At 35.0% G+C, this 20,307-nt stretch overlaps 1 long non-coding RNA gene across 5 annotated transcripts in view; it reads left to right on the top strand.

The window, feature by feature from the left end:
• Positions 1-20,307, top strand: part of LOC144242008 (uncharacterized) — a 79,020-nt gene that overhangs the window by 14,405 nt on the left and 44,308 nt on the right. For 3 of the 5 annotated variants that reach the window (XR_013338259.1, XR_013338262.1, XR_013338260.1), the window contains exon 2: positions 2,510-2,598. This is a non-coding gene — a long non-coding RNA (uncharacterized LOC144242008). The remainder of the gene's footprint in view (positions 1-2,509; positions 2,599-20,307) is intronic. The other 2 variants (XR_013338263.1, XR_013338261.1) reach the window with 1 other exon arrangement.

The following is a 20,307-nucleotide window of genomic DNA, read 5'->3' as shown; positions in this document are numbered from 1 at the left end:
CATATTCATTGAAATTAAGCTATGAGTATATACTTGATAATATTAAGAGAAAGTTTTGCCTCCTAGAAGGACCAATCTGAAGGATGTCCACCTCCCTTGTGTCCAGGGAAAGGACCTGCCATTACCACCAAGATGGAGGCACTGGTAGAATTTAGAATGAGCTACTCATTCTACTTAAGCTACTCTTCTAGAATGGAGCTTCAAGAAGTCCAGAGGGGTAGAACAAAGGCCACAAAAAAGAAGAGGAAAGGAATCCAAGATGCTCATCTTACATGGTCTTCTGACATCTAATTTCTTGTTTGTGATAAGTTCATAGAAAAGATGTTTCTTTCTGTTCACAGACTTCCATATATGTGCTTATAGTGCATGCATAATGCATATGTATACATAATACAATATCATAGTCCTTAAGTATACCTTTGTCAATTGAAAAGTCCTTGAAAAAACGGAGTGAAGTTCAAAGCACACATACAAGATAAAGCTTTCTTCACTGATAATTTGGTTATGACAACCTTTCTTGAAAAGACTAGGAAGTTTTACAAACTTTTTGTGAAAGCATTTTTAAAATTTCTTCAGGTATATCTAAAGTATATACTAACCATATTTAACACACACAGAAGTGTACATTTGTTACTCTTCCTTAATATAAAAATTGTATTAATTAACCAAATTTAAGCAGAGATTTTGGGCCTGTTTATATTTTATTACTATGACCTGTTGCGCTAATAAAATCCCTAGGAGAACCAAGTTACTTTAATGCACTGACCATCGAATCCTGTGCCTTTTCCCCTGAGTCCTCATACCATTTGAATGTCCTTAGTTTTAAAAACTTACTGCTTACCTCCACCATGAAACTCCTTTGCTGCTTTTCCTTTTTTTCTAATTCTCTAGAACAAGTTATTTGTTCATTCAAAAGTAGATAGTTGAGAGCTACTAAGTGCCAGGCGCTGTGTTAGACATGGAATGTAACCGTCAAGAATGCATTTTATCCTCTGCTCTTCTCTATAATCAAAAGAGCTAAAATTAACTGAGAACTTAATGTGTGCCAGGTCCTATTCTAAGTACTTTATGTGTATTCTTTCTTGTAATCCTTACAACCAACTTAAGAGATAGTTTTAATTTAATCCCTATTTTACAAATATGCAGCATAGTGTAGAGAGGGTAAACAACTTGCTCAATGTAATACAATAAAGAATAAGCACATGCTAAGCTACCTATATTATTATAGGTAAAATTCTGAAAAAATTCCCTTATGAAAAATACCATAAGAGAGGTACAAATTAGTTTTCCTTGGAAGATGTAAAACCTCTTGTAGAGTGGATGAAATTTGTAAATGTGGATATGAGCGTAGGGATAAGACTAAAAAGATTTACCATTTACACATAATATTCAGAATATTGAAATACATTTACTCAAAACAAAGTCATAATCTATTTTTAACTACTGCTGTCATCAATTAGCTTTATTTTGTATATCTAAAATTACAAAGCAGGATTATTTAAAAGATACTCTATCATCCAGGGGCGCCTGGGTGGCTTAGTCAGTTAAGCGTCCGACTTTCGCTTAGGTCATGATCTCGCGGTTCGTGGGTTCGAGCCCCGCATCGGGCTCTGTGCTGACGGCTAGCTCAGAGCCTGGAGCCTGTTTCAGTCTGTGACTCCCTTTCTCTCTGACCCTCCCCTGCTCACGCTGTCTCTCTCTCTCTCTCTCTCTCTCTCTCCTAGAAATAAATAAAACATTTAAAAAAAAAAAAGATATTCTATCATCCAGATCTGAAGAAGTTTGAGGGACGCCATGCTTTGTTTTCTGGGATGCATGGTAGGAAACGCACAGCATCGGTACTGTCCTTATCTGCTGTCTTCAGTCTTTTCCCATTCTACACTTTCTCTGGTTGCTAAAGATAATTTTTCAAATGGATAATCATGGATAATGCACTTAGCTAAATTTAAATTTATTATAGCTATATTTAGATAATAAAACGGTTCTATTGAAAATAGGACTCATTTCTATAGAACAAAAATTTAATCTCTGTGTAATGTTGATTAGGGAATCTGGCACGCTCTTGATATGGAATTAGAATTAAATTACTTAATACTTATTGAATTGTTTTAGCTTTTCAGTTTTGTCTCCCCACTTCTTTGTCCCATTTGTTTATCTCCTTGATTGGCTTGCTTGGGATTTTTTCAATCATTGCATTTTTCACAATAATATTTTTTCTAATTCCTTTAAGCTAAAATATAAGCACTGAATAGAAAAATATAAGCCTGCAAAGGGACTTTAGCAGCTTTGTTTTCTGGTTATTTACTTGTTTAGGAAATCGTTGTTTAGTTTGCCAGAAAGCAATGCTGTTTATAAATAGTAGAATTACTGTTGGAATTATGATTTTCTTTAAAACTGTAACATGTAATCTTTAAGTGAAAATTTTAACATGTAAGAACATCCAGGTATTGTCAGAAATAATGTTAATCTAATAAAATATGAAATTTACACATTTTAATGTTTATTTCAGGTTGGAGTATACCAATAAATATGCTGTTCCTGGTCAAACAAGCCACTTCCTTGCGTTGCTGTCTTCAATCAAAATGTTGACTGTTGTAGGTAACTTGTCTCCTGTTTTCACTTCAAATAGTTGAACTTTGCTGCAACATGCTGGGAACTGAATGGCTCTAATTTAGAAGATTCGTGGTGTATAAAAAATATTCAGTGCATAAAATTAAGACTCATTTCCATGTAACCATGTAAGAAACCCCCTGTGTGCATTTTGGTTCTTTATCTATAACAAATCATTTTAATTTGAGAACGCTTATGTAAATATGAATAAGTACAGTATACAAGTCTTGTGTGTTATAATACAAATTGTAAATGTTTGAGTGTATTGGCAACTGTAAGTTTTCTAGTTGAATATTGAGATAAAAGCATCATTTATTCAGATGTTAGAGCCTTACAGATTTTTTAAGTAGGAAAGATGATACAACTTTGTGTGGATTTAGATTGGCAGATAGAGGTTGCGCCAGGCCTTGTCTCTTTTATTTTTTGAGAGAGAGAGAGAAAGAGAGAGCGAGCACATGTATCTATGCATGCATGCATGTGTGTGCGAGAGTAAGGGAGGAGTAGGGGAGAGGGAGGGAGAGAGAATCTTAAGTAGCCTCTGCACCCAGCACGGAGCCCATTGCAGGGCTCTATCTCACAACCATGAGATCATGACCTGAGCTGAAATAAACACTTACCCCACTGAGCCTCCCAGGCACCCCAGGCCTTGTCTTTAAAGAAGTATTTTTTTCTAATTTTTTAAAACTTGAAATTAAGTCTAAGAAAACAAAGTTTTTTAATATATATTACGGCCTCCTTAGAAGTACTTAAAGAACCTGAAATAATTGTAAAATAGTCATCATTTTCATCAACTGAGGCTATGCTGCCATAAGAAAACAATCCCCAAATCTCAGAAGCCTGAAACAACTAAGGTTTATTTCTTGGTCTTTTAACGCATCTTGCATTGGTCAGTTGTAACTCAGTTTGATGTTGTCTTCATTCTGGAGCCCATGCTGAGGGAGCAGCCTCTACCTGGAACATTGCCAGTCTTATGGTAAAAGAAAATGAAGAATGTATTGGAATCATCCAATGGCTCTTGAAGTTTCTACTTGGAGGTGGCATATCTGGCTTCTCATATGTTATTTGCCAAATGAAATCATGTGCAAAGCCTGATGTCATGAAGAAGCACAAAATATTTTGAACAATAATAAAATATAATTCACCATACTCCACATTCTTGGTCACAAATATTCATTTCCTTCCCTTTAGCATGTAAAATATACTCATTCTGTATCCAAAGTAGACAACTCTATAGTCTCATCCAATCACACTATCAGACTCAAAATTCAAGATATTATGATAGTTTCTCTAGAAAGCATGGATATGACTCCTTTCAGGACAATGGAATATATTTTTACTTAATCCAGTGGGATTGAGATTTCTCTTACATGCAGCAGAAAACATTACAATTTATTAAAATCTAGTATATTCGTCTAAAATAAATAGAACTCTGAAAAAGCAGTTTCTTGATGATGGACTACAACTGCATCAGACCGATTTTTAAGACACTCTAAAGTGTAAACTGCCTCTGAAATTCTTTTCAAGTATTATTTTAAATAATAAAAGACAACTTAAAACTTTATCAGAAACAAACGGATATACTATTACCATCATGGCATCATAACATGATGTTTTATTATTTAAAACTCATGATATTGATTATGATGATGCAAAGATCATTCAGTAGGGAAACAATAATCTTTGGAGCAAATGGTTCTGGAACTACTGGACATCCACATGCTAAAGAATAAAATTGTATCTCTATCTCATCTTATATTCAAAAATTAACTCACAATGGATCAGAGACACAAATGTAATGGCTAAGACTATAAAACTTTTAGGAGAAATCATATGTATCAATCATCATGATCTTGGATTAAGCAATGGTTGGCTAGATATATCACCAAAAGTATAAGCCACACACAGAGAAAAGATAATTAGGTCATCAAATTGAAAAAAAAATCTGCTTCAAAGGACATACTCAAAAAAATGAAAAATTGGAAGAATGGGAGAAAATATTTACAAAATATTTATATGATAAAAGACTTGTATCCAGATAATAAAACACTATTACTAATCAATAATAAAAAGACACATAACCCAATTTAAAAGTGCGGAAAGGATCTGAATAAACATTTCTCCAAATAAGATATACAAATAACCAATATACATAAGAAAAGGTGTTCAATGTCCTTAGCCACTGGATAAAAATCAAACCCATGATGATATACAAGTTCCCATCCACTAAAATGGCTATAATTTTAAAAAGACAGATGTTGGTTAGGATGTGGAGAAATTGCAACCCTCATACACAGTTGAAATGTAAAATGGTACAGCTACCTTAAAAAACAGTTTGGCAGTTCCTCTAGAGATTAAATATAGAGTTACCATAGGACTTAGTTTTTCCACTTACAGGTATATTCCCAAGAGAAATGAGAGTGTGTGTATGTATATATATGTATATATATATATACATACACAAAAATTTGTGTATATATATGTATATATATGTATATACATACACACACAAAAATTTGTATATGAAGGTTCATAGCAGTATTATAATATTCAAAAAGTGGAAACAAACTAAACAATATTGATATATACTACAACATGGATGAACTTTAAAAACATGCTAAGTGAAAGAAGCCAGACACTAAAGACCACATATTGTGTGATTCCATTTATGTTAAATAGATAGACAAGTATGTAGAGACAAATATTAGTGATTGCCAGAAGCTGAGGATAAGGGGAAATGAGCAATGTCTGCTAATGGGCACAGGGTTTCTTTTGGTGTTGATGAAAGTATTCTGGAATTAGTTAGTGATGATGATTGTACAACTCTATGAAAATACTAAAAACCTTGGGATTATACATTTTAAAGGGATAGATCTTATGGTATATGAATTATGTATCTATAAAACAAAAAATTGAAAGCTATGTGTGCCAGCTGAAAAAATTTAATTATGTTTCTATACAATGATAATACAGAAAATAGAAAACATTATTCTATTCAAAATACCAACAAAAAGAATTAAATACTTTTGGAATAAATTTAATATTAATAAAAGAAATATAAGCCTATAACACTGAAAATTTTAAAACTGTATTGAGAACAATTAAAGAAGATCTAAATTAATGGAAAAACATTCTATGTTCATGGATTGTAAGATTCAGTATGGTTAAGGTGAAAATTGTCCACTACTTGAGCTATAGATTCAGTGTAATCCCTGTCAGAATTTTTGGTGCCTTTTTGTATAAGTTGACAAGCAGATTCTAAAGTTTATATGGAAATGCAAAACACCTACAATTGCCAAAACAGTTTTGAAAATTGGAGGACTTTCACTTTTCAGTTTCAGAACTTACTGTAAATATAGTTATCAGGACAGTGTGGCACTGACATAAGGGTAGACATACAGATGAATGGAACACAATTGAGAGTCCAGAAATAAATGTGTACATTCATAGTCAATTGATTTTTGAGAAATATGCCGAGGGCATTCATCGGGGAAAGTATAATCTTTTTAACAAATGAATTTGGGACAATTGGATACTCACATGAAAAAACATGAACTTATACTCTCATTTCATACCATACATAAAAATAATAGTCTTAAATGTAAGCTAAAACAAACAAAACTTTTAGAATAAAACATAGTAAGGAAATCTTTGAGAACTTGGGTTAGGCAAAGAGTTCTTAGCTATTTCTTTGCACAGCCTATAAAAGAAAAAAATTAACACATTGAACATCAAAATCCAAACTTTTTCATTTCAGAAGTCACCATTAAGAAAATGAAAAAGTAGGTATGCCTGGTTGGCCCAGTCGGTTAAGCAACTCTTGATTTTGCTCAGGTCATGATCTGATGGCCATGGGATTGAGCCTGTATCCGGTTCTACACTGATGTGAAGCTTCCTTGGGATTCTCTCTCCCTCTTTCTCTCTGCCTCCAATCCCTGCTCATGCCCTCTCTCAAAACAAATAATAAGTAAACGTTAAAAAAAAAAGGAAAATGAAAAAATAAGCAATAGATTGAGAGGAAACAATATCTGATAATGGTCTTGCACCCAGAATTTTCCAAGAACCATTAAAACTCAATACAAACAACTCAATAAAAAAATGAGTTAAAGATATGAACATTTTATCAGAGAATATATAGGAATGGCTATTGAGCATATGAAAAGATGCTCGATAGCTTTAGTTATTAGGGAAATGGAAATTAAAACCACAATGAGATGCTATTTCTCACCCACTACACTAGCTATAGTAACTAAAAAACAAATGTTTGTGAGGATGTAGAGAAATGGAACATTTATACATTGCTGGTTGGAACATAAAATTCTGTAGCCATTTTTGAAAACAGCTTGAAAGTTTTTCAAAAAGTGAAAACTATCATATAAGCCAGTAGATCAACTCCTGGGTATCTACTGACGAGAAATGAAAACATAAGCCTACACCAAAACTTGCATGTGAATGTTCATAATAATATTGTTTATAATAGCCAAGAACTGAAAACAACTCAAATGTTTATTCACTATATTATATTCATATAATTGAATATTATTTCAGCAATAAAAATAATGTACTACTTACAGAGTCTACATTATAGATAAACAATGCAAAGTGAAAGGAACACATATTGTGTGATTGTGAACACATATTGTATGATCCTATTTATAGGATATGTCTAGAAAAGACAAATTTATAGAGATAGAAAGTAGATTAGTGATTGCTGGGTCTGGGAGTAGGAATCTGGATTTAGTGTAAATGGGTTTGAGGGATCTTTTTGGGGGAATCAGATTGTTCTAAAAATGATTAATGGTGAAGATTGCATCACTCAGTAAACTTGATAAAAATGACTTAAATTGTTCCCTTGAAAAGGGTGGATTTTGTGATACATACTTTTTATAGCAGTAAAGCTGTTTTTTTCTTTAAATATCACATGGTAATGTACAAAACACAGCAAGAGGATGAGGACAGAACAATTAAAAAATGGTATCTTGGGTTTTGCTGCCAATTTAAAAGGATCACAACAATGAGATGAAACCAAAATGATTTAAAATAATTTCTTTTTTGGTGCTTTAATTTCTGTCTTTGGTGGCCAGATTCAGTGGTGACCACAGAATGTCTGTCATTTAGGAGCAAATATGCAGAGGGTCTGACACTGTCTAAGGATATTGAAAAATGAAAGTCACAGAAAAAAAAAAAAAACAACCCTGCAAAAATTCTCCAAAAGTTCCACTAGGTGCTACCATTTTCTAAGTCTTTTTAGGGCTTCATTTTGTCAATTACTTTATAATTTATACAGTTTCATGTAGTTGTTGTTTACTCTAAATTTTCTCTAAAGTTATTTTCCAGGACCCAGATACTGTTTCACAGTGAAGATTTGTTTTTCTCTGACTTTCTGAATTGAAATAATTTACTCTAAAGTAGCTTATGGAGATAATCATTTTGAAAACAAAGCATTGTATTTCTGGAGAGAATATTAATTTGGATGGTTTATTCAATAACTATAGTAGTTAATACTCCTATTTAGTTCCTCTCTTTGAGATATAGTTGGTTTTATTTACTCATTCATGGGCCTATGCATTGATTCAGCAAATATCTATTAAGTACCTATTCTTACCTAGCACTTGGCTAGATGCTGGGATTATACCAGTGAACTCCATATGAGTAAAGGAAAAACATAAACAAAGAAACAGTAATTTCACAAGATAGGAGGTCATACAAGAGTGACCAAAGAACCTGATGTAGACTGTTCTATAGGTAGTCTCTGGGGAGGTAACAGGTGAGCTAAGATCTGAATGATAAGAAAAAACACCCCGTCATGTGAGGATTTTTGAAAAGAGCATTTTAGTCCACAGGACTATAAAAGACCTCTAGGAGTAATTGTGCCTGGACTGTTTCTGAGAATATAGAAGCCAATGTAGTTGGAATGTGATGATGCATGAGTTGTGTTTTGTAGGTCATAATAAATAGCATGCATTTTGGTCAAATTGCAACAGGCACTGTAAAGTTTTAAGCAGGGCAGTAACATAGTCTGATTTATATTTCAGATAGGTCAGTTAGGCTGCTCAGTGGAAACTGGAATGGAGAGGGAGATAGAATGCAAAGTTAAAACAAAAAGACTAATTGAAAGACTTTTGTAATAGTCAGTAAAAGAGATGGTAGTATGTTGGACCATGATAAAAGCAGTAAAGATGAAAAAAGATGAGTAGATTTGTTATTTTTCTTTAAAAGTTAGTTAATTGTACTTCTAAATGGGTTAAAGTGTTGGGGAGATTAGATAAATCAAAGAGGACTTTTAAGTATTTGATGCCAAGAACTGAGAAGATGGTGGTCTTGTTTAGTAAGACGGGGATGATTGGAGGAGAAACAAATTTGGGAAGGGAAAAAACAGTTTTCCTGTTTTGAAAAGGTTGAATTTGTGATCCTGTTCATCATCCCAGTAGAATATCAAGTAGGCAGTTATATGTTTAATCTGGAGCTCAAAGGAGAGGTCATATGATTGGACACATGTATCTGAGGGTTACTGCATATAGATGGTATTTAAATCCATAATTTATTTTTTAAAAGTTTGTTAATGTATTTGGGGAGGAGGGGCAGAGAGAAAGGGAGAAAGAGAGAGAGAAAGAGAGAGAGAGAGAATCCCAAGCAGGCTCCATGCTGTCAGCGCAGAGCCTGAAATAGGGCTTGATCTTACTAACCGTGAGATCATGACCTGAACTGAAATCAACAGTTAGATGCTAAACCCATTGAGTCACCCAGGCACTCCAAAATGTCTCCATTTTTAGAGAGAAGCTGACAGTCCAGGTCTTGATGTGATATCTCACACTTTAAATATATTGGCTGGGAGCTTGGTTTCAAGACAGAAGTGTGGAAAGATCCTGAGCTTATCTCCTCCCCTGGATACAACACCACACACAACTAACTATGTTTGGGATAATTCTCACCAAAGGAGGCCTGAAAACTGGCTGAACAGTGTACCCAAAAGGGACACCACCAGGATGGGCAGAAGACGCAGAGACATGGTCTCACTAAGGAAAAAAAACTGCACCCCAGGCATGGTACTCTGTGGTCTGGAGGGATCTCAAAGGTACACACTTTTCCCTGTGTGAGAGATTTAGGCTGCATATCAGGTATCCCAACCCTTAGATCCTGCACAAGAGAAAGGACCTCCCGAAACATCTGGCTTTGAAAAGCAACAGAGAGGGGCACCTTGGTGGCTCAGTCAGTTAAACATCTGACTCAGTTTTGGCTCAGGTTATGATCTCACAGTTCATAAGATCGAGCCCTGCTTTGGGCTCTGCACTGACAGTATGGAGCCTACATGGGATGCTCATTCTTCCTCTCTCTCTCTCTCTCTCTCTCTCTCTCTCTCTCTCTCTACCNCCCCCCTCTCCCCCCCCCCAAACTAACTAAATAAATAAAAGAAAATAAAAGCAACAGAGAGTATGTCTAGGAAAACTATAGAACTATACATATAGGAAAACCCACTCTTAAAGGTGCAGTATGCAGACTCACTCAACCTAGAAACCGGCACAAAAACACCAGATTAAAAAGCCCAAAGACCATTGGTAAAGGAAAACCACTTACTAATCTTGGCATGCCAGCAGGCAGGCAGCCGGGCCTCTGGGGACTGAAACACTGCTGGGAGCCACATTTGCCAGCTCATTCTGCCCTGCTGATCCCAGTGTTATTGAGCACCATTTTGTAATCTTCCTTCTAGACTACGTCAGGGGTGTGCCCCACTGAGAGTCTGCCCAACCATACGTCTTGCCAGGCCTTGGAGCTGATAGAACAGTAACCCTGCCCACCAGTGCGTCCATGGCAGTCATGGCTAAGACTCATAGCCAGCCTCAGTCAAGGCCAGCCCTATCTACCAATATGCTCACAGCAGTCACAGCTCTGCCACAATAGAAGGGTGAATACAGCCCACACAGGGAACAACCCTGAGGCACCTTACTCTGGTAGCCAGTAGCAATTGTGTTTCTAGGCCCCACAGGACATCACCTACATAAGGTCATTCCGTCAAGACTGGAAAAACTGCCTAAGACAGAAACAAACACAAGAGTAGGCAAAATGAGACAGAGGAATATGTTCCAAATGAGAGAACAAGACAAAACCTCAGAAAAAGAATTAAAAGAGTAATCTATCCAATAATAAGTCAAAAGTAATGGTCATAGATATGCTTACCAAACTTGGGAGAATGGATGAACACAGTGAGAACTATAACAGATATACAAAATGTAAGAAGGTATCAATCAGGACTGAAGAATAAAATAACAGAAATGAAATATACAGTACAGGGAATAAATAGCAAATTTAATGACACAGAACACATCAGTGATCTGGAAAACAGGGTAGTGGAAAGCACCCAAACTGTCCTGCAAAAAGTAAAAAGCTTTTTAACAATGAGGATAGTTTAAGGGACCTCTGGGACAACATCAGTCATACCAACAGGGGTCCTGGAAGGACAAGAAAGAGACAAAGGGGCAGGAAACTTATTTGAAGAAATAATAGCTGAAAACTTCCCTAATGTGAAAACAGATATCCAGGTCCCAGGAGTAACAGACTCTCAAGAACTCATAGAGATCCATACCAAGACACATTGCAATGAAAATGTCAAAAATTGGGGTGCCTGAGTGGCTCAGTTGGTTAAGCAGCCGACTTCGGCTCAGGTCATGATCTCACGGTTCGTGGGTTCGAGCCCTGCGTCGGGCTCTGTGCTGACTGCCAGCTCAGAGCCTGGAGGCTGTTTTGGATTCTGTGTCTCCCTCTCTCTCTGATCCTCCCCTGTTCACCCTGTCTCTCTCTTTCAGAAATAAATAAAACATTTGAAAAATTTTTAAAAAAGAAAATGTGAAAAATTAAGGATAAAGAATCTTCAAAGCAGCAGGAGAAAAGCAATTAGTTACCTGTAAGGGAACCACTGTGAGACCATCAGCTGATTTTTCAGTAGAAACTTTCCAGGTCAAAAGGGAGTGGCATGGTATATTCAAAGTGCGGAAAGGAAAAAGCTTAACAGTCAAGGGTAATCTACCCAGTAAGGTTATCATTCAGAATTGAAGGGGAGATAGAGGTTTCCATGTGGTGTTGGGAAAACTGGGAAGCTACATGCAAAACAATGAAACTAGACCTTTTTTTTTATCATGTATAAAAATAAACTCAATATGGTTTGAAGACTTAACTATAAAACCTAAAATCATAAAACTCCTGCAAGAAAACATAGGCAGTAGCTCTTTGACATGGGTCTTAGTGACATTATTGTGGATCTGTGTCCAAGGACAACACAAGCAAAAATAAACAAATGGAATTACATCAAACTAAAAATGCTTTTGCATATTGATGGAAACCAACAAAATGAAAAGAGAACCTAGTGAATGGGAGAAGATATCCAAAGATGATATATATGAAAGGGGTTAACATACAAAATATATAAAGAACTAATAAAACTCAATATAAAAATATCTAACTTAAAAACGGGCAGAAGACATATAGGCATTTTTCAAAGAAGACATAGATGGCCAACAGGCACATGAAAAGGGGCTCAACATAATTAGCCATCAGAGAAATGCAAATTAAAACCACCATGAGCTATCACTTAACTGTCAGAATGGCTAGTTTGAAAAAGAGAAGAAATAACAAGTGTTTATGAAGATGTAGAGAAAAGGGAACCCTCATGCACTGCTAGTGGGAATTTAAGTTAGAGCAGTCACTATGTAAAACAGTATGGAATTTCCTCAAAAAATTAAAAGTAAAACTAATGTATGACCCAGAAATTCCACTTGTAGGTATTTATCCCAAGAAAGGGAAAATGCCAATCCCCCCAAAAATATATATCACTATGTTTATTGCAGCATTATTTCCAATAGCTATGATACGGAAGCAACTTAAATGTCCACTGATAGATGAATGGATAAAGAAGATGTGGTGTGTGTTTGTGTGTTTGTGTGTATGTGTGATGATTCCCAGAGGGGACGGGATGAGGGAGGTGGACAAAATAGGTGAATGGGATTAGGAGGTACCCTCTTCCAGCTATAGTATAAATAAGATGTGGGGATATAATATTACAGCCTAGGGACTATAGTCAATGATATTGTAACAACTTTGTATGGTGACAGATGGTAACTAGACTTGTGATGACCATTTTGTAATGTATGTAAATATGAAATCAGTATGTTGTACATCAGAAGCTAATACAGTATTTTATGCCAGTTATTCTTCAAAAAATGTTGACAAGTTATTCACAATTTAAATAACATAATGTTCAAACAAATCATTAGGAATTTTGCTATAAAGCTCGTAGCATGGAAAGCTCATGGAATGGGCTATCAAAGACTTTAGTTCTTGTCTTTCTTTAACCTAACCAGATACTTTAACTTTCCTGGCCTTAATTTTTAATATTATTGAAAGTACACTTCCATGACCCAGAGTCAAGCATGATAATTAAAATTTATGAAATACTAGCAGTGATCAAGTCCTATGGATCTGAAGAGTAAATGCTAGATTGAACCATATGAAATTACTAATAATTGGCTGTTTTGGATCTACAAAAACTTTAGTTTCATGTTATTCAACCTTATAGTTTTGTTTCACTTGTGTCTGAAAGTACAGTGAACCATGCATTGCTGTGCTGAGCCATATTAGAATCTGAGGCTAAATAAATAAATAAATAAATAAGTGAGTGAGTGAGTGAGCGAGCGAGTGAATCAGTTCTACATTTTATAGTGAGGTCAGGAATTTGGCCAGAAACCCGTAGACAGAGGACAAGAGCACTAATGGAGACAGAGTAATGATTTGCCTTTTATTCTGCTGCAGCAGCAGCTAATTTGATCTGACTGAGATCCTGTTTCTAGGTTTCTCACTTAGGCATTCGTTCTGTAGACAGGCCTCCTGGTGTCTCATACCTGAGTCCACTTAGGATTCTGACTTGGATCTGAGTCATTTATATGTACGAAGATTATAAGCCTTCATTATTTGTAAAACAATAATACTTTGAAATAAACAGCTCAAGTTCAAAGTGAAAAGAAATGAATGATATCAACACTTGTACATTCATTTTTACCCAGAACAGTTAACTGAGTTTAGCATAAACCAAACATAAAGTGTAACTATGCACCAACTCTTTGAATCTGAGTTCAGCGTCTCATGTATACCAGGTATAGGGTACTTATCAATAATTACCTTACTAGTTTAAAGTGGGCCCTTATAGTAATCCACATTGTAGTTTTTCCCCCCATTCCCTTAGGCAATTAATTTTAAGCTATAGCTAATGCATGCAATCCAGATGTACATTGATTTCAGGCTGTATTACTTGGTGTCAAATTCAGTTCTTTAGCCCATAAGGAACATGAGAGTCCTACACCATTTGTGTCAATATGTAGTATATTTACTGAGAAAATATGTAGAGTCACCTCATATACAGAAGGATATTAAAGGGTTTTTAGTTCAAGAAATGTAATAGGTTTCAATACAGAATTGTTGAGTGAATTAACATGTATTGAATATTTACCATATGCTTGATACTATGATATCAAAATATTAAAAGCCCTGCTCTGGCAGGAAAGTATGGGAATATCAGAGTATGGGGATGATGTTGGTAGGACGGCAGTGGCAGTGGCAGTGGCGGTCTTTCATTCTGTCAGTTTCGTGGAGTGGTTTTAGTCCTTTATCCTAGAATCTTAGTCTTAAATCTAGTCTTCCTGGTTCTGGTCACTATCACTCCTAGCAGTCTGTGAACTTCCCCAAATCCCTTTTATGACCTGCATCTCATTAATTGGCTAAAGTTGGTCTCTGTTGCTTGCAACTAAAACCCCTGTGTATTCGAGAGAGTACCCCTAGTGCAAGGGAGATGCCCTTTTTATAGATAGAATATTTTTGCAATGAACCTCAGAGAGGGGACTGTACTTAAGGAGTAAAACAGGATGAAGAGTTTTGAAATAACTGGGCACAAATCTTTTTTTCCCTGAGTCTTTTTAAGAGGAAATGAGACCACTTCTGCAGTATATCTAGAGCGGCAATAAAGTCCACCAGGCTTGTTGTCAAGGGAAACACTTCACTAGCATCATTATATGAAATTTAAAAATAATGATCCTAATTCATCAACTACTTAAATTTTTTTTAAACATTTATTCATCTTTGAGAGGCAGAGAGAGAGAGAGACAGAGTGTACATGGGGGAGGGGCAGAGAGAGAAGGACACACAGAATATGGAGGCTCCAGGCTCTGAGCTGGCAGCACAGAGCCCAATGCGGGGCTCAAACTCATGAACTGTGAGATCATGACCTGAGCTGAAGTCAGACCCTTCACTAACTAAGCCACCCGGGTGTTCCAACTAATTCATCAACTGCTTTTAAATTAAGTTCACCTATTTGCAATGACAGTGAATTTTATAACATCTTAGGCAAATTTAGAGAGATTTCAGTGAGGAGTGGTTTAAGATAAAAAAGTTTCTATGAATTGAGTACAACAGTAATTTATTTGTAAAATTTGTTTGCATGGCATAATTCATTCCTTAACAGTGCCAGATACATTTGCTGTTGCTGTAGTTGCTAGATAACTGATTCATTCATTTTGGTATAAATTCAGGAGTAAAGTTTTGCTTCTAACCATATATAAACTTTCCATGGATAATCAGTTTATCTAATGTAGAGGAAACTGATACTGACTTCATTGAGACAGTTTACTTTCTTCACATGTAAGAAAAAAAAAAACATTTGTTAACACAAAATTATTTGTAAAGATATAATTTTTTTAAATAGTAATTTTTTATAGTATTGTCTTATAGTATAGCTTCAAAATGTTTATGTTTTGGGGAGCCTGGGTGGCTCAGTTGGTTAAATGTCAGACTCTTAATTTTGGCTCAGGTCATGATCTCACACTTTGTGAGATTGAACCCCACACCGACAGTGCAGAACTTTCTCTCTCTCCCCGCTCTCTGCCCCTCTTGCACTCCCTCTCTCAAAATAAATAAATAAACTTAAAAAAAGTTTGTTTTAAAGCATCCATTAATGTCCAAAGTGAATCTTAGGAAATATCAAAATTCCAGTATCTCGTTGTTAATAAATATTAAGCATTGATAGGATATCAGATCTTGCTGACTGCTTGTCAAGAATATGGTAGAAAAAATTTAATCATTGCATGATAGTACCATTGGATTATATATGTGACTTTTAGATTCCTTCAAATCTTGAAATTCTGTGACCATCTATGATATACAGTAAGAGGTAACAAATTAAGACTCATAGTTTAACAAATACTTTTTATATCTGTGTGATTTCATTTCCATCTCAAATTTTAAGAGCAGGATAAAATTTTAGTAATACAGTTTTTCTTTATAGAAATTACCCTTATTAAAATAATAGTATTAAATGGATTCAGACTTCCAGAAAATTATCTAATCCATTACAAATTCCTAGTTAAATATAAAACATTGTAAATTAGAACAAAAACAGTATTTTCAACAAATACTCACCTTTAAATTTTTGGTTTTATTTAAATTATTTTATGTATAATTTATATATATATCATATATAACATTTAATAGTGTGCATATAGTATATAAATGTCATATGTGTATGTAGATTTGTCATATATACCATTATATAAATAATGTATATATGTATTCTATTTTATATAGTATATGTATGTACATACACAGATATATATGTATGCACATACACATATATATTTATATATATTATATATATAAAGGTTCTATCTCCAAAACATCTCTCAAATCCATTTCTCTCCAGCTTTTTTGTAACATTTCCTAATTCAAATAACTATTGTTGGTACCTGGGCTGCTGCCCTAGCTTTCTGCTGCTCACCCTGCTTCCACTTTTGCCCCCCTTCAGGCAGCCAGAATGAACTTTTAAAACTGTCAATCATATATCATTCTTCTCCTTAAAATCCTTCTGTGGCTTCCCTTGCCCTTAGTATATAATCCAGTTCCATAAAATGGCCAACAAAGCCCTCCAAGCTGTCACATGTGCCTACATCTTCAACTTCATCTCTACCATTAGTCTCTTTTCTTCTCTTTTTCCTGGCGACAGGAATATAGAATTATAATTTACATGCCACACAATTAACCCTACTAAGGTGTCAATTCAATAGATTTTAATATAGCTAGAGAATTGTACAACCTTCACTACAATCAATTTTAGAACATTTTTCATTACTCCAGAAGGAAACCCTGTACCCTATAGCAGTCATCTTCAATTTTCCCCCAACACACTTAGCCCTAGGCAATCACTAATCAACTTCTATCTTTAAAGATTTGCCTGTTGTTGCTATTTTATTTAAGTGAAATCAAACAATGATTTTTATGACTGGCTTCTTTCACTTAGGATGCTTTCAAGGTGCATCCATGTTGTAGTGTGTCCATTGTGAAGATGTATCACATGTTATGTATTTATTTATCAGTTGATGGATATTTGCATTGTCCCCATTTTTTGGCTATTGTGAATAGTGCTTCTATGAACATTCATGTCCAACTTTCTAAGTGGATGTATGTTTTTATTTCCCTTTGATACATACCTAGGAGTAGAGTTGCTGGGTCCTATGGTAACTGTGATTGTAGGAGTCCTCCCTTACCTGTGGGGGATATGTTCCAAGACTTCTGGCAGACACCTGAAACCACAGATAGTGATGAACCTTATATATAGTATGCTTTTCCCTTTACATACTTACCTATGATAAAGCATAATTTATAAATTAGGCACAGTAAGAAATTAACAATAATAACTAATAATAAAATAGAACAATTATAACAGCATACTATAATACAAGTTATGTGATTGGTCACTCTCTCAGAATATCTTGTACTATTCTCACCTTTCTTCCTGTGATGATATAAAATGATAAATGCCTATGTGATAAAAAGACGTGAGGTGAATGACATAAGCTTTGTGATGTAATGTTACGCTACTGTTGACTTTCTGATGCTTTGTCAGAAGAAGGATCATCTGTTTCTGGACTACAGCTGACCATAGATAAGTGACACTGTGGCAAGCAAAACTGTGAACAAGGGGGGACTATTGTAATCTTGAGGAACTGCCAGATTGTTTTCCAAAGCAACTGTGCCATTTTACATTTCTACCAGCTGTGGATGAGGGTTTCAATTTCTCTACATTCTGGCCAATACTTGTTACTATTTGTCCTTTTTAGTATAGCCATCCTAATGGGAAATGGTATCTGCTTACTGGCCATTTTTGTATCTTCTTAGGAGAAATAAGTTAATCCATGTTTAGTTAATATTTGTATGTAGTATGAGGAAGAGATCTAACTTCAGTCTTTTCCATGTGGTAATCTAGTTATCTCAGCACCACTGTTGAAAAGGTTTTTCTTTCCCTATTTGTGGTCTTGGCACCATTGTCAAAAATCAGTTGATAATAGATATTTGGGTTTATTGCTAGACTCTCACATCTATTTTATTAATCTGTAAGTCTGTCAGTACCACACTTTGTGGATTACTGTGGTTTTGTAATAAGTTTTGAAATTGAGAATGTATGAGTCTTCCTACTTTGTTGTTCTTTTTTAAAGATTGTTTTGGATATTCTGATTTTCTTGCATTTCCACATAAATTATAAGATCAACTTGTCAATTTCTGCAAAAAAGACATCTAAGAGATTAATAGGAATTATTTTGAATCTGTTCATCAATCTGGGGTCGATTTCCATCTTAATAATACTACATCTTCCAATAATATAATGTATTCCAATATGGGATGTCTTTTGATTTACTTAGATCTTCTTTAATTTCTTTTGATGATATTTTGTAGATTTTAGTGTATAAGTTTTAAACTTGCTTGGTAAATTTATTCCTAAATAGTTTCTTTTAATGCTTTGTAAATGAATTTTTTATTAATTTTATTATTAATTTTCAAATTGTTCATTGCAAGTGGGTAGAAACAAACTGATTTTTGTATGTTGATCTTATATCTTGCAACTTTTCTGTATCCATTTATTAGCTCTAATAGTCTTTTTGTGGAATCCTTAGGATTTTCTGTGTACATGATCATGTCATCTGCAAACAGAGATAGTTTTCTTTCTTTCTTTTCAGTCTGGATGCCTTTTATTCTTTTTCTTTCCTAAGAACATGTGTTGGATAAAAGTGGTGAGAGCTGACATTCTTGTCTTCTCCTGATCATACAGGGAACATTTTTTCAGTGTTTTACCATTAAGTGTGATGTTAGATGTGGATATTTATCCATGGTTTTTTGTTTGTTTGTTTTTTTGTTTGTTTTGTTTTGCTTTTTTGCACACAGAGATTTTAGAACTTGCCAAATTTTCCTACCTCAAGGCCTTTGCCATCCAGGTTTTTTCATGTTTGGCTTCTTCTCATCCTTCAAATTTCAAAAAAGCCTTTCCCCAGCTAAGATGAACTGCCCCCTCCAGTTATTTCTCTCTAGGGGGGCATCCTGTTTCCTTTATAGTACCAGTTTCAATCTGTAGTTATTTTTATATTTATCTGCTTTCTCATTTTCTGGCTCTTTATCTATGTTCCATGAAGATAGGGACCGTTTCTATCTTGCACTTGTGTCTCTGGTGCCCAGAACAATAAGTACTCTATGCCGTCTGTTGAGTGAATGAGTGAATCAGTAAGCATTCACCATATACCTATGTGTCTTTGAAGCCATATAACAGATTTGAACAAACATCCCAGTACCTACCCACATAAAGACTATCTCTCAGAGTAGCCACTTCAGAAACAACCATGAGTTGTTTCATGAGGTACCACTTTTCAAAAATATTTTTAGAATTCTTTTGTTTCTTAAATTCCACATATGAGTGAAATTATTTTGGAATTGGCTTCACAGCCTGTGACATTTTCTTTGCATCATATCAGTTCATAAGAAAAATATGAATTGTCTAAAATGAAATCTGTAGCTGCACTATTAAGCATGTAAATGCATGGTGATATGACATGGCAATGGATTTGCCACCATTAGCATGCTCATTAAGAGAGCAGTCATGTTTCTTTTTCACTAACATGTTTGGAAACTCATTGTATGGTTCTGGAGTTAATATACTTAGGTATGTCAAAAAAAGAAAACCTGCAGGTGGATCTTGTCAGAGATTCACATCATAGGTTGCTTTTCTCTTAGTCTGTAAATATACCAAATGGACTTTTGAGTGAGACTTCTGATCCTTTCCTGACTCTATTACTATGGATCTAGTAATGGTATGGGCACAAAAATAGACACATAGACCAATGGAATAGAATTGAGAACTCAGAGCTGGACCCAAAGGTATACAGCCAACTAATCTTTGACAAAGCATAAAAGAATATCCAGTGGAAAAAAGACAGCCTTTTTAACAGATGGTGTTGGGAGAACTGGACAGCAACATGCAGAAGAATGAAACTAGATCATTTTCTCACACCATACACAAAAATAAACTCAAAATGGATAAAGGACCTGAATGTGAGACAGGAAACCATCAAAACCCTATGGGAGAAAGCAGGAAACAAAGTGATTATCTTTGACCTCCTTGACCTCCACCGCAGCAACTTCTTACTTGACACATCCCCAAAAGCAAGGGAATCAAGAGCAAAAATAAATGATTGGGACCTCATCAAGATTAAAAGCTTCTGCACGGCAAAGGAAACAACCCACAAAACTAATAGGCAACCAACGAATAGGAAAAGATAGTTGTAAATGACATATCGGATAAAGGGCTAGTATCCAATATCTATAAGGAACTCACCAAACTCCACA

Source organism: Crocuta crocuta, unplaced genomic scaffold (assembly GCF_008692635.1).
Source record: "Crocuta crocuta isolate KB4526 unplaced genomic scaffold, BGI_CrCroc_1.0 scaffold87, whole genome shotgun sequence".
NCBI lineage: Eukaryota > Metazoa > Chordata > Mammalia > Carnivora > Hyaenidae > Crocuta > Crocuta crocuta.
The sequence above is the reverse complement of the archived record's forward strand: the minus strand, read 5'-3'. Positions and strand labels throughout refer to the sequence as shown.